The sequence below is a fragment of the Lonchura striata genome, chromosome 5 (assembly GCF_046129695.1).
Source record: "Lonchura striata isolate bLonStr1 chromosome 5, bLonStr1.mat, whole genome shotgun sequence".
NCBI lineage: Eukaryota > Metazoa > Chordata > Aves > Passeriformes > Estrildidae > Lonchura > Lonchura striata.
The window spans coordinates 55,400,091-55,416,143 of record NC_134607.1 but is presented as its reverse complement, the minus strand read 5'-3'; the positions used below and the strand labels follow the sequence as shown (position 1 = coordinate 55,416,143).

The 16,053-nt window shown below is 40.9% G+C and overlaps 3 non-coding genes across 3 annotated transcripts; 1 reads left to right on the top strand and 2 right to left on the bottom strand.

Annotated features, from left to right (window-relative positions):
• Nucleotides 1-4,432: 4,432 nt before the first annotated feature.
• On the bottom strand, nt 4,433-4,504 carry TRNAW-CCA (transfer RNA tryptophan (anticodon CCA)). The gene has a single exon. It is a non-coding gene; the product is annotated as a tRNA-Trp (tRNA).
• Nucleotides 4,505-4,939: 435 nt separating this feature from the next.
• Nucleotides 4,940-5,011, top strand: TRNAD-GUC (transfer RNA aspartic acid (anticodon GUC)). The gene has a single exon. It is a non-coding gene; the product is annotated as a tRNA-Asp (tRNA).
• Nucleotides 5,012-5,114: 103 nt separating this feature from the next.
• Nucleotides 5,115-5,186, bottom strand: TRNAD-GUC (transfer RNA aspartic acid (anticodon GUC)). Its single transcript has one exon. It is a non-coding gene; the product is annotated as a tRNA-Asp (tRNA).
• Nucleotides 5,187-16,053: the final 10,867 nt, after the last annotated feature.

Sequence of the window (16,053 nt, the reverse complement as noted above, 5' to 3'; positions counted from 1 at the left end):
GAAGCTTGTTTTTTGACAGTCCTTCTTAGTGCAGGCACCATTCACAACTTGCTGTACTGTTCAGATCCTGCAATACAGCTGGTGCTGGCTTTTCTTGTGAGTGCCAGTTCAGGAATGGAAGGAAGTACAACCACTGAGCTTGAATACATTGATGGCAGACCTGGTTTTAATGCATTAAGTGTAGCATAAAAAACCCCTACAGGAATACAGCACAAAATAGTAAATCCCTACAATTACACTCACAGTTCAGCTTTGGTCATAACAAATGGATAGGCTGACTTGTCTTATCTTGGTTCTGTGTTTTTCTGCTTTTGCTGTCAGATGAAACTGGCATAGGAGCATCAAGATAGCAGCTTATCATATGTTTTGGCTATTGTTCAAACTCTAGTATAGTTGTTGCGGAGCCACTTAAGGTTGTGGCTCTCATTAACATTGCTTAAAGTTTATATTTACAGTCCATTTAAATATTTAAAGTAATTTTCCCCAATTATAAAGAAAAAATGTATTTATTGTGAATTACTTTATTATGTTACTCTATGTAACTGTCTTGCACTGACATGGAACTCTTTGTTACCTCTAATTGCTTCCAAAGCAGCCAAACCTAAAGAAGCATGATATAATACTTCAGTGTCACTCTTCTTAGGAGCAACAGACTTCTCTGGGAAGCCAAGTCCTCGGCACAAACCTGTCCTTTATTGGTTCTACACTTCCTTCTGTGAAGCTTTCCAGTACTTGAATGTTTATTCCTAACTGCAAATTCTGGTTTTTGAAGACCAGAATACCTGCCTCTACTGGAGAAACAGGTAGCTACAGTTTCCTACTTGTCAGTATAAATGCTGACAAAAGCAAAGTTTAGGGAAAAAAATGTGAAAATGTTGTGAGACTGGCCATTTCCGGTGGTTAAAAGACTGCTCTAAGCTTGCCTAAAAATGTGAAATATGCTGAAAAGAGAAGCCAAAAATCCTTCCTTTGTAGGACCCTCCCAAATATCTGGAATTTCTTAGCTTTTCTGAGCATGAGAGATTTTTCAAGCATACATTCATCTTTGACATGAAAACACCGAATGCCTTTTAAAACTGTCTCAGATTTCCGGCTCGAGTTTTCCTAAGTTTGTGATTTCTCTAATGCCACCTCTAAAAATTAGATAAATAGTTTATGTTGCAGTATGCTGAAAAAAAAAGGGTATTTCTATATATGTGCATTCAAAAAAGTAACCTAAATTAAGTGGAGGGTCTGGAAAACGGCCTATAATGAAGGACAGATGTATAATTTGCATTCATACATAACATTTGTCTCACAATAGATAACACAAAGACTATACATTCATAGCGCAGTCATTTAAGCACATGTTACAGACATGCTCTTGTCTTAGACTGAGCTGATAAGGAAATGTAAAAAGCTGTATGAAGTATTAATTCAGTCTTGGTAGGTTTCACTATGAAAATTATATTCCCTGTAAGACATGCAATAGAAACTGGAAATATTTACTAGAAATAAAATAAGCAGTTGTCTAATCATTATAGCACAGCATAACTACACTTTCTAGAAACAATTATTTCTTTCCCACAATCTTGATTAATTTAGAAAAATTAGGTGGCTTTTTAATAATTCTAGGTTTTTTCATTAGAAATGTCTGTTTTTAAGTAGAAAGGGAAAAGTGATAAGAAAGAAAGCACGCCTTAGTATAATGGAGCATATTGCTTTTAGAGCAGTTCCAGAGCTGGCAGCCACTGGGAACACTGCTCTGCCACTGTCACCTGAAACAGTGAACAGACATGTGAATAAAGGGATGCCCAGCCCTGTATGGCTGTCCCCAGGCAAGGAAAGAGATTTGTACAACTGCTTTAAAACGTCTTACTGCTGATCTTATGTTCATCAAAGGCCTATACCAACAAGGACTGAAGACAGAAGTGTCAGCTCCTGCTTAAGCATACTGTCAGAAATGAAATGGACAGTTTTCAGGGTGGTTTCCTACAATGAATGATTTCCAAACCAGAATTATTTGGATATTTATTTCTGTCAAACACAGACAGAAGCTATATTTACCATATATAAGCTATTACTTCAGCTCCACTGTTTTTTGAAGCTAAAGTGGACTTAAGTTTTTGCAGGTTTTTTTTTTTGTTTGTTTGTTTGTTTGTTTTTTAGCTAGTAACAATTCCATAAGAAAAAACAGCTGTGTTTTTTCAGGTTACAAAATGCAGTATTTAAAAGTCAGGAAGAGACAAAAAGTACAGAAACACATGAGCTATTGAAATGCTGGTGAGAGACAAATACCTACTAGCATACTTGGAAGCCTCAGAATTAATGGAGTCAACCTGACAAAACATCTGTAAGGTCAAAGAGAACTATTATCCCCACTTCACCAATAGAAAATTGAGTAGGAGAGTTTGTACGTAGCTCAGGCACATTTAATTCTTTCATTTAGTTCTGAAGCATCACTAGATGATTTTGATTTAGGGGCAGTGACCTCTCTTCCTAAAGAACAGCTGACAAAACCTTAAACTGAACCACTAGTATTTGTGAGTGCTGCCAAAGGGGATGATCCTGATCTCTTATCCCGTCCCAGGCCATGCACTCCTGGTGCTTTTCCTGTGTTGGATCTAGTAGTTGTGCCACCAGATTCACATGCTGAGCTGACAGCTGCTGCAATGCCATTGCAAGATGTGATCCAAGTGGAAGGAGAGAAATGCACAGACAGCAATGGGCAGGGCAGAGCGAGATGGACTGGTTTGTGACAACCTGCACATCAGGTATACTAGTGCAAACCACACTCTGAAAACTTTGACTCCTATAAGCAGATATTACCCATACTGCAAGCCAGAGATATTGTCTGGCAACAATCTGGAATGTTTGGAGCGGGGCACCTGCTTTGGCAGAGGTACAGGAATGCAAACAGATTGCTGCTACTTCTTACATCCAGCTCTCTGGTGGGTGGTGAGGCTGAGAGATAAGATGCTGTGTGGGACCAGGGAAACATCTAACAGATTATGCAGCTCATACAAAATGCATCCATCTAGCAGACTGTGCAATTAAAAGAAAAAGGACTAACCACATTAAATGGAATTCCTGTCAGTATAGCATGTGAGGCAGTCTTCCTTGTCTATTCAGACTTGGTAAAATCTGAGTCAGCTGAAATACTGTGACCAATTCTGAGCGCTTAAAAATGCAGCTTCTTTGGAAAGGCTCCAGAGGCAAGTGATAAAATAATCAGAGGCCCAGCAAACATAGTCTGTTATGCTGGAACCTCTATAGAGAGGCATAACAAATTTCAAATATGTAAGAAGTACCTATAAAAAGGAAGGGAGAAACTATTCTCCTGTGCAATGACATGAGGGCTAGATTTAAGTCAAGGCAAAAAAAGACATCAGGGTTAAACTACATATGCTAGTTTTGTAATTGTAAGAATAGCAAAGTACTGCAAAAAATCACTTAAGGAAGATCCAGAATTTTTGTATTTAAAAGGTTTTAAGGGTATATAGAACAAATAGTAGCATGTAAAAGCCAATGTATTTGGTTTAATAACCCCCACATAATTTGTTGAGTCTGCTGAATCTGATTTATAAGACTTCTGTATTCATTTTCTTCTATGGTTTACAACACTAGTAATCAATTCTTACAAAGTGAGAATTTGTATCTCTGGCATTCTTTCTCAATTCAGGCCCTTGACAAACTATTGTTTTCCTCCCATTTAAATTTCATCAAGTGTCAACTTTCTAGTCCATCTAAATCCTTAAATTATTATTTCTAAGACTTGCTATCTCATGTCTAAATCAAAGCTATGTCCTCTCTGTGCCGTTCTGCCATGGGTACCTGTCAACCTCAGCATGTGGAAATAGTTACTCTGAGAAACTTCTGTTCTGCAGCCCAACTCCATCATCCTCAAGGGTTACCCCACCGGCACCCTGGACTCCTCTCTCTTCCTGTCAGGGTTTCCTTCTGCGGAGTTCTCAAGACAAGCACCTCTCTGAACTCTTGGCTCCATCAGACCATTTGCTGCCTCTGCCTTTACTTTCACTGCTTGTTGTGTGAATTTCTGTACTGAAAACATGGTATCTGTCATTTTTGAGGCCTCTGTCCCCTTTAAAATATAGTTACTCTTTCTATACAACTTTCTGAAGTTTTCTCATCATTTCCGCACTGTCGGCTGTGTTAATAAAGTAAACCTTTGACACGTTCTTTCATTTTGTGTTTAAGTGTGTAATCAGGCAGTCCTATTACACACAGACCATAAACAAAGACGCCAGTTTTATCCAATGGGATCTTGCCTTGATCCCCGTTGAGCCCTCAGCGTCGCGCTGCGCTCTCAGCCTCAAGCAGCAGAGGAGACCCTAAGCTGTAGGAGAAAACATAATAAAAACCAACCACTAATAAGGTTCCTCGGTTTCCTGCGCGAATAGGGCGGTAAAACCCGAAAGAAAGAAAAGCTGAATGACCCCGACGTGATTCGAACACGCAGCCTTCTGATCTGGAGTCAGACGCGCTACCGTTGCGCCACGAGGTCTTGCAAAGCGCCTCCCAGCAGAGCGTTACAACAGGGCGGCCGCACGCCGCCGGCAGCGCGGCCCCTCTGCCCGCAGGGACAGGGCGGGGGCGGGCTGGCCCGGCGCGGCCCAGGACCCTGCCCGTCCGCCGCCGCACCCCTGCGCAGGCCCCGTTCCGTGACCGCCTTCCCGCGCCAGCACGCTCACTCTCCCCACCCACACCCCCGCTAGTGGTCTGCAGCGGCAAGGCCCTTCCGCCCCGCTCCCTGCTGGCGCCGAGCTCGCCTCCCGCCCCGTTGCCGCCCTACGCAGGCTCGCGGGTCCGTGCTCCCGCTGCCGGAGGTCGCCCCTGCTGTCCCTCCGCCCACAACAGAGCATTCATAATCGGCCGATGGGGACATGGTTGTACGGACTTACTCATAAAAGCACTCCCGCAGAAGCGCTTGTAAGGCAGTTCCTCGTTAGTATAGTGGTGAGTATCCCCGCCTGTCACGCGGGAGACCGGGGTTCGATTCCCCGACGGGGAGGCCGCAATGTGTTTTTTTTTCTTGCCGGCGAGCGGCGCCTTTTGTCGCCGGCAACAAAGGTTTGCGCGGGACGGGAAATAAAAAAAAGCGCGCGAGCGCCGCTCTCCCCGTCGGGGAATCGAACCCCGGTCTCCCGCGTGACAGGCGGGGATACTCACCACTATACTAACGAGGAGCCGCGAGCGGCCTGTCCCCCCGCGGGGGCCCCTCCCGCTCCGCCGGGGCGCGTGCGCGGGTGGGTGTGGCGGGGGGAGCGCAGCGGGGACGGGAACGGGACCGGGACCGGGACCGGGAACGGGAACGGGGACCGGGACGGGGACGGGACCGGGACCGGGACCGGGACCGGGACCGGGACCGGGACGGGGACCGGGACGGGGACGGGGACGGGACCGGGACCGGGACCGGGACCGGGACAGCTCCGCACGCAGCCGCACGCGGAGCTACGGGCACGGATCCCTGGAAATTGCCGCGGGAGGGAACTGCCCGGCGGGAGGTGGGGGGAGCGGCACAGCAGCGCCAGCTCGGGTGTCTTTGCGTTTGTAGTTCTGCTCGTCGTTTACGCAGAGTCTCTTTTTACGGGAACCTGAGAAGTGCTGGTGTCAGCAGCCCTTGAGGTTAAGGAACCGGAGCACCTGCTCCTTACCTACCTAAAAAAGGAACGAGGGAAATGGAAACCAGCTACTTTGAGATTTGAGAGTAAAAGGCAGAAGGACATGGGCTGACCATCTGGCTTGATGCTGGCCCGGTCAGCAGAAACGTGGTTCTAAGTTTGCATCACAGGGACATTAGACAAGAAACTATATTTAATTTGCTGACTTCTGAGATGAAGAATTAACACCACATAACAAGCAAGTGATTGGAGCAAATGATGTTCTCTTTTGATGGCCTCCACTACTGCTAGTATTTGCATAAATGAACCCCAGCTTAACTTTTCAGATAGTCATAGCTAAAGAGCAAACAGCTTCCTTTATGTAGACTTCTAAATATAAGTGACCTGTAAACAATGCATTTCTGAGAATTGGCCTACTCATTTAAACATTTGAATGTGTTTCTCAGTGGATGCAACAGATTTAAATTTTGTCCTGAAAAATGAAAAATAACAACCAGTCTCATAACAATTTCAAGACTTTAGATGTAGTGTAATGAGCCATACTGTAGGGCTGTGATCTGGTGATAGGCTTTAAAGCTCCCAGAGCAGGATCAAAAACAGTGTTTCCAGGCTGGTCTGCACTTGCTGTGCATGTTCAAATTTTATTCAAAATATTTTAATTGTTTGCTTGAAGCTGGGAGACTTTCTGGTGGATCAAACATTGCCTGTCTGCATTTTACAGGATCACACACGCTTACTTTAGGTCATTTTTGCCTGCAATTTCTTAGTTCCTTCTGTTCATTAACCCTTGTGTCCAGGGAGCTGAGCTTCAGACATCTTTACGTACCCCAAACAAGAAGATGACTTATCCAAAAACACTTAAGAAGGGGGAGCAAGAAGGGGCAAGGAGGTGTGAGTCAGCAGAGCAAAAGGGCTGTTTTGAAGTGGATGGACTGTTATGAGGCTGCAATGATTTGCAGTTACAGAGCAGATACATTCCTTGTTAATTTCTCACAGAGACCTGGAAATGAGAGCAGAACAGGTACTGGGAACTACTATCAATGCTCCAAGATCTGTGGAAGCTCCATTTCCTCCTCATGATCTACATACAGCTATTTCATGTGTCCAGTTCTAACAATCTTGTTGCACAGTTTCCTCATCATTGCATGAGCTCTGTGTTTAGCTTGTCCCTGGTGGCTGCTAAAACATGACTGGTGAAAGTCACCTGTAAGAGGCCCATTACAGCCATAGGCAGGAGCAGGGCTGGCATCTAGCACATCGCTGTACCTGGATGCCAGTTGCCTCCTCTTCAGCTTGCTTAGCTGAAGCTCATCTTGCAAAATGTCCAGATGAGTTTTGAATCTCATAATGGATGGGAACTTCCATTACCTCTTTGCCACAAGAGGTTGTCCACCCTCACTGGTAAGAATTTCCACATACCCCCTTCTTGGAATTTGCCATGTTGCAACTTGGTCATTTTGCCGTGCACCTCCAAGAACTGTCTGCCTCCTTCTTCTTTATTCTCTCCCAACGGGTAGCTGAAGACATAAGACAGATCATCCTGTAACCTCCTCTTCAGGCTGACCAGCCTTTCTCAGTGAATCCCTGTTTGTCATGTGCTCCAGCTCTTTGTTTGGTAACTCTTCACTAGACTCATTGTAGTCTGTTGGTATCTTCCTTGTTTCACACTGCCCCGGGCTGTGTGCAGCTCTCCATAGGCAGCCTCACAAGTGCCAGAAGGGGATGGGGGAAGTGATCACTTCCCTTGATCTAGCTAGGCTGTTACTGATATTTCCCAGTGTACACTCATTTGCATTGCTGTAAGAGCAATCGCTCACTCAAGCCTGCCCTTGTTGTTCGCTGGGACCTTTTCTGTAAAGCTGCTGTTTACCCAGTCAGCTCCTGGCTGCTTGGGTTATAATATCCAAGCTGCAGGACTTTATGTTTGCCTTAATTGAATTAGAAGAAATTCACACTGGCCCATGTCCCCAGCCTTTCAGAGTCCTGCTAGGGACAGCCCTGGCCTCAAGGGAATCAGCTGCTTCCCTCAATTTGATGTCATCCACCTGAGTCACCTGCTGATATGTATTTGCCTTGGCAAGTAACATACATTGTTATTGGCATCCTGAGGTGCATCACTGATCAGTGATGGAGCCTCCTGTAGCTGCAGAAATCAATTCTTCTAAATCAGTGAAAAAAACCAAATCCTAAAGGAGGAGGGAAGCCCTTTATTGTCTGTGGTATTTAGGATGCCACAATCCTGAACAGCTGCTGCAACTTGAATATATTTGATTCTGATTAACCTTCATAGCTATTTTGTATGCTCTCCTTCCTGCCCATTCACACATATCCAACACTCCATCTGCTCTTTGTGTTTTATTTTCGTTTTAATTTGTGTACCCTCACTCTGTGATGTTCACAGCGCAAGTTTAATGGGCTTTTCAATAAGAACATACGAGTTATCAAATGGCATCTTAACTCACAGGTCTTCTTTCTGTGTAGTTTTGGCCTTACACAATTTCTGTCCAGTGTAATGGGTTTGTAGCGAGGTCTGTATGGCTCAGTGATCTCCTGTGCTAATGTATTTTGATTTAGCTAAAATGAAGTTTAAGAAGTTATTAGAAAAATCCATTTATGTTTCTTAAGGGAAGGAGTGATCAGGTATCCCATGTGAAATTAACAGCTGAAGAGCTGAAAAAATTCTGGCTAAAGAGGACTGTGACACTGTACATCAGTGCCTGGGGGATTAGTGGGAAGAGGGATTTAAGAGGCTTTCCCCTATTAGCCTAGCATAGGTTATTCAGTACTAAACGCAGCACACAGCTGGGCAGCTTCCCCTCTGTGTTGAGTCATGTGAACTCTCTAATAAATGGAGCCTTTTAAAAACTTGTTGGAGAAATCTCAGGGCTTGAATATTTATGTCCTAAGAATTTTGAAATTAAATAGACAAGAAATGGCCATGCTGAATTGCTTTTTCTGTTTAGGTAAAAAGTTGAACAGTTGAATCTGTTCCATTTTTATTCCTATAGCATGGTTTACATCCAGTGGATGCTTCCAATAAGAATAAACTCCTTCTCAGAGGGGATCTGCATTCTCATCACTTCTTCTCAGAAGGGATTTTCAGTCAAATGCACTAAAGAAATACTATAAACATTCAAAAATGAAAGCTGGAAAAACAGAGGCTGGCTGGTTTTAATAAATAATTTCAACTTTACAGTAGCAAAAACTGAGAGAGGTTCTGCTTAGAAATAGAAGATAATTGAAGACTTGCTAATTAAAAGGACGAGGATTTAAGTTTGTATGCAGAATAAACCTCTCTTTTTTTATGAGATATATTATTTCAGAGTAATCTCAAAAGAAGGTTTATGCAGCAAAGTCTTTAGACACATATCAGGACACTCCAAAATCCAAATAGACTGTGTACTACTCTAAGTATTCTGTTGTAATGTAAGTCTGGATACCACAGTATGCCTACCAAATGACTACAAGTATAATCCTAACTTTCTAGCTGTAATGAAAGACTGCAGTAGACTCAAAAATTTCACTATTGGTCTGACATGGTTTGAAATATGACATTTCTTAGAATCTTGAAATTGTCAATGACTAGCCTCAAAATAGACATGTCACATAATGCCTATGAACGAAAATTCTTGGGACAAACATAGAAAAAATCAAATACTCTAATATACAGTTATTATATAAGAATCAGGACTGACTCTTACATCATATCCATTCTAGAAGTAAGCAACTGTCATTCAATTTTTTAAAAAAAGGAATCATGAATGTCATAATGGATAATAAGCTAAATTTAGTGTAAGGACAGGAAAAATATGGAATAGTCAAACTCACAGAAAGTAACACAGGAAGAAGTATCATAGATTGAAGTTAGGTAACACAACAAAGATATCATGAGATAAAGACACGTGCAAAGAAATTAGTTATACTGTGAAGAGCATGGGGAGACTTTTAAATGTATTGGTTTTCCAAAACTATAAATGAGTATATATACAATGAGTTTAACTTGGAAATCATCACACTTTCATGCATTCCAATAAAGACCTACCTCATGGACAAGTGCAGGAAAACTTACTACAATAGGGAAACAGGACAGTGAAACCAAAGATGAGCATAGGGAGGAGTTGCTGTTAAAACCAAAACCTTGGTGCTTGCATAAGGTATGAAATAAAAAATATACAGAAGACCCTGCAGAAGACAGGAAGAAAACCCAAACATTCTGCCACTTCAGAATGTATTAATGTTCCTGATCTTAAACAGTGCTTGCTGTTGTCTAACTTTGAAAAATTGCACTGGTGTAGTACTGAAAAATCAGAAGGTGAAGAAAAATCAGGGTGCAAAGCCAAGAAGGAATAGAAATTGGTTTTTATCTAGTAGTTAACACAAGGTAAACTGAGCTCACCTTGAAAACACTGTCCGATTGTGTAGTGAAAGTATAAAAGGAAATTTCTGTATGTTTTGCTGCTTTTGTAAAGTTTTTGAGAAGTTCTAGCATGACAGAAAGGTATGTATCACTGGAAAATATACTGATGGACACACAAAACTTGGAGTTTCAAAAACACTGGGGCTGAGAGAGAAAGCAGAATTGTGAGCAGATACCGAAACATCACAGTGCATCATCAGGTACATTTTGTCTGTGGAAACACAGAACACAAAGTAGAAAGCATAACAAATAACAGTTTGGAATCTTCTACATGGTATGTGAGTTAATGGAGCTTATATAAATAGTGTAATTTCTGTTACCAGTCTTGCTTGAAGAGTTTGACTAGAGAAGACTTTTGGAATTTGATAAATGTTTTGGGAAAAATAAAAAAGAAAAATGTTAAAAAACCCAAAGATGCTAACAGTCTCAGCAAAAGGCAAAGTTGACAATTTACTTACTTTAACAACCAAGCTATGTCAAAGCTGCTAGCACTCTAGCAATTTGTTGTAGTGCAGGCTTCACTATGCATTCCTGGTCCTCCAGTCTCCACTTTCATTGTATTGTGCACAGGGAACAAAAGAACATCTCCCTTTCTAGATGAAACTGTGGCTTCATAGGGTGGTAATGGTTTCTTCCCTTCTCCTTTCTTAGGATACAAGGACCACATTGTCATGGAAACCACATTCTTCTTTGCCTAACTTAGGGGTATACTCCAATGACTGCAGTAAGCCATATGCACAGGAAAACCTTGAGAAATCCCAAGTGGTCCTCATAACCAGTAAAAAGCAGTAAGGCATAATTCTCATTTCAGAAATTGATTTTTATCTTTACCACGTATTGTGCTATTACTCCTACTTCTGACTTCTCCACTCAGAAGGTTTTTTTCTTCTTTTTCACTATTCTTCTTCTCCTCTCCCTTTTTTTTTTTTTTTTTTTTTTTTTGTTTGACTCTATCTCCTTAGGAAAAGCCAGGATGCCCTATGGCTTATCGCAGTCATGGAAGTGCAAGAGTGACCTAAAAGCTTGAAGAAACTGCTGGTCCTGTTCAGCCTGTCAGTGCTGGGATTGGCTTCTTTGGCTATTGACACAATTTTTGTTGGGTGAATGAGCAGTAGAAGGGAAGTGGATAGGTTTTTTGATTTTGCAGATGGAAAATGGAAGATTGTAACAACACAGAAGATGATATAAAATAAAATATTAGAGTCATTAGAGAAATTAATTTCCATTTCTGAAGTAATAAACGATCAAAATAAGGGGTCGTTAAAATGCAGTGTTATGCAAAATAATGCACTTCCTGGGGGAAAAAAAATAAGCATGGTTGTTAAAATAACGTTTTTCATTTATGTTATTGACCTCCATTATGTGTTATTTTGCATGTGAAGAATTTTGCTTCAAAAGGCACAAACACGATGCTTCTGAAGATCAGTCTTTATTTCTTTCAGTCTGCTATTTTGCAGGGTAATGATCTTTCCCTAAGTGTTTTTTGGGTTTGATTTTTTTTACCTTAGCTTTTCAAGTTTTCAATCGCACTAGCTCCCTCTGGTGGAATTCTGAAGTGCTCTACTTTATAATCCAATAAAATTACTGACTCACACTTAGTTTGATAGATGATAACGTGAGGTTACTGTTTTATATAATTGTTACATTAAAAATAGGGGGAAAAAAGAGAGTCATGTCTCATAGATGCGATTCAGCTTACCCCAGATGAGCTCATAGAATGAAATGTTAGCAATCTGGGTCAAAATGGCAGGAGAAAACATCTTTCATTTCCCCTCCCTCACATTCTCTTAACTGAAATAATGGATAGAATTTTGCTAGTATGTGTTTAGAAAGGAAAGGTGTTACAAAAATGTCATTAATATGGGACTGGCCTGTTTCATTTGGCAGCAAAAATCAGTCAGTCTCTTACAGAAAGTGTTCATAGGAGAATTTCCGTTTTGAAATTAAGTCACTTGGCAGTGGTTGCCACTTTCATCCTGAGAGCTCTCACCAGTGCTGAACCAGTCTATGGTACATTCATCCATTTGTAATCGATAGTGAATATAGAAAAGAGAAAAGAAAAGATAAAGAAGAGCAGGAAATAGGAAAACTGTTTGACTCTTTTCCCTGTTTATGCCTGTGAGAAGGACTTGCATTTTTGAGGACTTTGCAAAAGAATGAAACTAAGCCTTTCACCTAGAGTTGAGTAACTGTGTGTCTGCCCTTTCTCAGTGTAGCAAGACTGATTGAGAGGAAAAATATGTTTATACTTGCATCATCACTCCATCCCAGTCTCCTGTCTCTGCAGTGTAAGTCCTCATTACTGGACATGGTAGGTTTCCCATGTACAGTCCTGCCTCTTCTTTAATAGTGGTTCAAGAACTCTTGCCTGGAGGCAGAAAAAGGGAGTACTCTTTTTCAATTTGACTCTGCTGTATAAACATTCTCAGGCTGACACACTGATATGCTTTTAATTATGGCACTTTAGAAACTTTGAAAAAAGAAGACATGAAAAAGTTTTTTTTTTTGTAGATTAACTGTTCATATTTGAAGAAATTATGTAGGCTCCTCTGTTCACATGGATAAGGGGCCACAGTATTTTCTGACATAGTTTAAGAAAGGTAGAAAGGGAAATGCTAGAGATATTTTTAGAACTATTGCTCTCTAAGTGGCATGAAGACTGAGCTATTTGAAAGGGCTTCAGTGCTAAATACCAATAATATTTTACAGTTTTGACAAAATTCTGCTGAATATACCTAATTTTTGTACAATCTGACATGGGAAAAATCCTGACCCTACATATTTCTCTGTTTAAATAAAAGAATTTAAACAAACTTATGTGATAACTTTTTTATGAACTTATTGTTTCATTGAGTCTGAAACTTCAGCTTTTCAGAATTATTTCAGACAGGTTATTTCATATTTTCACAAGAACTCCACAGCCAACAGTAATATGAGTAAGAACTGTAAGAGCTGCAACTAGTGTACATAATTCTGCACACCTCAAAGTTCTTGGAACATTTCTTTAACCTGTAAGACACACAACATCAGATAAGTATTATGTTGCATGTGTCAATATGTTAGTCAAACATTTGATACAGACTTTAGTATTGTTAAATCTTGTTTCTTCTTTTGCAGATGTCCTGTATCATTCAGCAAATTCTTTACCTGACATTTCCACACTGAATGTTTGTTTTACATCTACAAACCTCACAGTTTTGGACAATGCCTTTTTATTTTTAAAATCAACAGAACCAGTCATAAGTTAGTAATTTTTAAATAAATCTAGCTTCTGTGCCAAGAGAGTATATAAGAAAATTGAGCTGTGTTTAAAAGGAAAAAGTTATTGTAACTATGCATGAAGAATTGAAAGTCATTCATAACATTCATAACACATGATTAAAAGCTGAGTTTAAAAGCCGACTGTTTTCAGCTAGGCACTGTTAAGAGCAATTATGTGTTAATCAGAGAACCTGATTAACAGATAGTTACACATAGTGCACTCTAGTGTACTCCTAGGTTAGGAACATGCCAAAGAGACTTGTACAGTGCAAGAAAAGAGAAGAAGAATGAAAATAATTTTTAGAAACCAGAAGGCATGTCTAAATTGCTTAGATATACAAAATTGTAAAATTGCACACAAAAAGAGCTAAAATAGGTATAATTGTCAGCAACCATTTGTAAAGCAACTCTGCCTCCTATAGAGACTTAAAAATGTTAACTCATAATACTTTAAAACTTACTTATAAAGAATAATTATATTAGCATTTTTAATAGTAGTCAATTACTACTAATAAATACACCCCTCCCCATCAAATAAATAAGGATCAATATATTCAGAATGTATCTTTTCCTGAAGGCATTTTTTCAAACAAAGGAGGAAAAAGAAACTCTTCGTATAGGGGCTCTCTCTATTCCAGTACAATGCTGAATGCAAGCTTCTTCATTTTTGTTCTGTATTGATCTGGGTTATATTAAGGATAATTTCAGGATAAGTGGCAAACACAAAGGCAAGAACAAAAGTATTTAACTCTTAGGGATGTGTCAGTCTCTAAACCTGAAATCACTTCTACATTGTCCATCAACTGGACAACAACCCCATAGGATATTTAAAATGTTAAAGGATGCAGCTTTGTGAAATTCTTTAGCTCAGTCTGGGAATCTGACCAAAAGATGTATATTCAGGGCAGAAGTTGTATCAGAAGATAGATCAATGGATTCATTGAGCAATCTTCTGGTCATCACTCTTATTCAGAAAAAAAACTTTGCATGTGCAGGAGAGAGTTCCTGAAGTTTGACTATCTCATTGAATAACATTGTAATTTCTTTGGATGAAAAGTTAAAATATGAAATGTACAGGTTTGGGGAGGTTTTTTAGGTAAATTAATGACGAACATTCTATACAGCTTTTATTCTTATATACCACCTCCTGTAACTGCAGTGTAGCAATTTGTTTTCCCTACATTTGCAAGTGAAAGAACAACTCAAAAATTGGCACTATGAGGCCTGTAATATTTCTATTCTCTTAACAGGAGACATGCTTGTGTGTAAAGTTAAAATCTAGATCTGAGTTTCCTTACAATTTTAGGAGGGTCAGGAGAGCATTGCAGTTATGCAGACCGGATGCAGAACTTCAGCTGAGATACTTGGGAGAAGGATGTTGTGGATAGATACGTATCTCAGATTCTAATGCCTTTGTGTTTCAGGATGCATTCTGAATTTGGGTGTTGCCTTGTGCTAGTTCCATATTTAAACTTCCTCTGTGGTAAAACAATTACTTAGTTTGAGATTTTGGTGAGTGAAATAAAAAGGATTCTTGGGTTTTGAAAAGACAAGGTAGTGAAAGCTATAAAGAAGAAAATATACACAGAACACACGTAAAGAGGATATGAAATTTGGAAGGCTGAAACTTTGGTTTCTCCAGCCCATAAACTGTATTTACTTCATGTGTTCAAATAATGCAGACAAGAAATGATTATTGTGCAGTGTGCTCTCTCCCTTTGACAGGTCACTTTCTGAAAGGGAAAACAGCATGAAGTTATGCATGAAGAATGTCAGTTTAATGGCTAGTCCTAAACATATGGATATGGCACAAAAAAGGATGAGGATGTGTGATGGTATCGGGGCTGTCCAACAGCAGCAGTGTGCCATGCACACTGTCAGGAAGTCGGAGATTTCAGCAGGTGCTTGTGCCTGCATTCATCAGCCCTCTCTGCGTGACAACGTGACGCCCACATGGTGACTGCTCCTGTCCTAGCTCCTCACTGCAATCCTTAATGAGAACACTGTGAACAATCCCTCTCTGTGTAGGCACTTGAGCTGGTTTTGCCCGGGGGAGAGTTAATTTTCTTCATAGTAGCTGCTATGGGGCTGTGGTTTGGATTTGTACTGGAAACAGTGCTGGTAACACAGGGATGTGTTTGTTATTGCTGAGCAGAGCTCACACAGAGCCAAGGCCTTTTCTGATTCTTACCCCACCAGAGAGGAGGCCAGGGCTGCACAAGGAGCTGGGAGGGGACACAGCTGGACAGCTGACCACACTGACCAAAGGGGTATTCCAGCCCACAAGGCATCATGCTCACATAAACAGCTGTGGGAAAGAGAAAGCAAGAGATGTTTGGGGGAATGGTGTTTGTCATCTCAAGGAAGCCTTGCATGTGATGGAGCTCTGCTCTCCTGGAGATGGCTGAACACCTGCCTGCTTATGGGAAGCAGTGAATGAATTCCTCATTTGGCTTTGCCTGTCTATGTGGCGTTTGCTTTATCTGTTAAAAATGTCTCTCTTTATCTCAGCCCCTGAGTTTTCTCACTTTTCTCATTCTCTTCCCCCCACCACTGGAGGGATTGAGTGAGCTGCAGTGTGGTGCTTAGCTGCTGGCTGTGGTTAGACCACAACGCCGCAGAGTGACAGAGGCAGCCAAGTGTTACTCTGGGCCGTCTGCAGTGTCCAAAGTTAGGTGGGATAAAGGAAAGCTTGTTGACAAGGAAATTGTTGCTTCTTGTTTTGCATCTCCCTCCTCATCCCAAGAAGTTAGT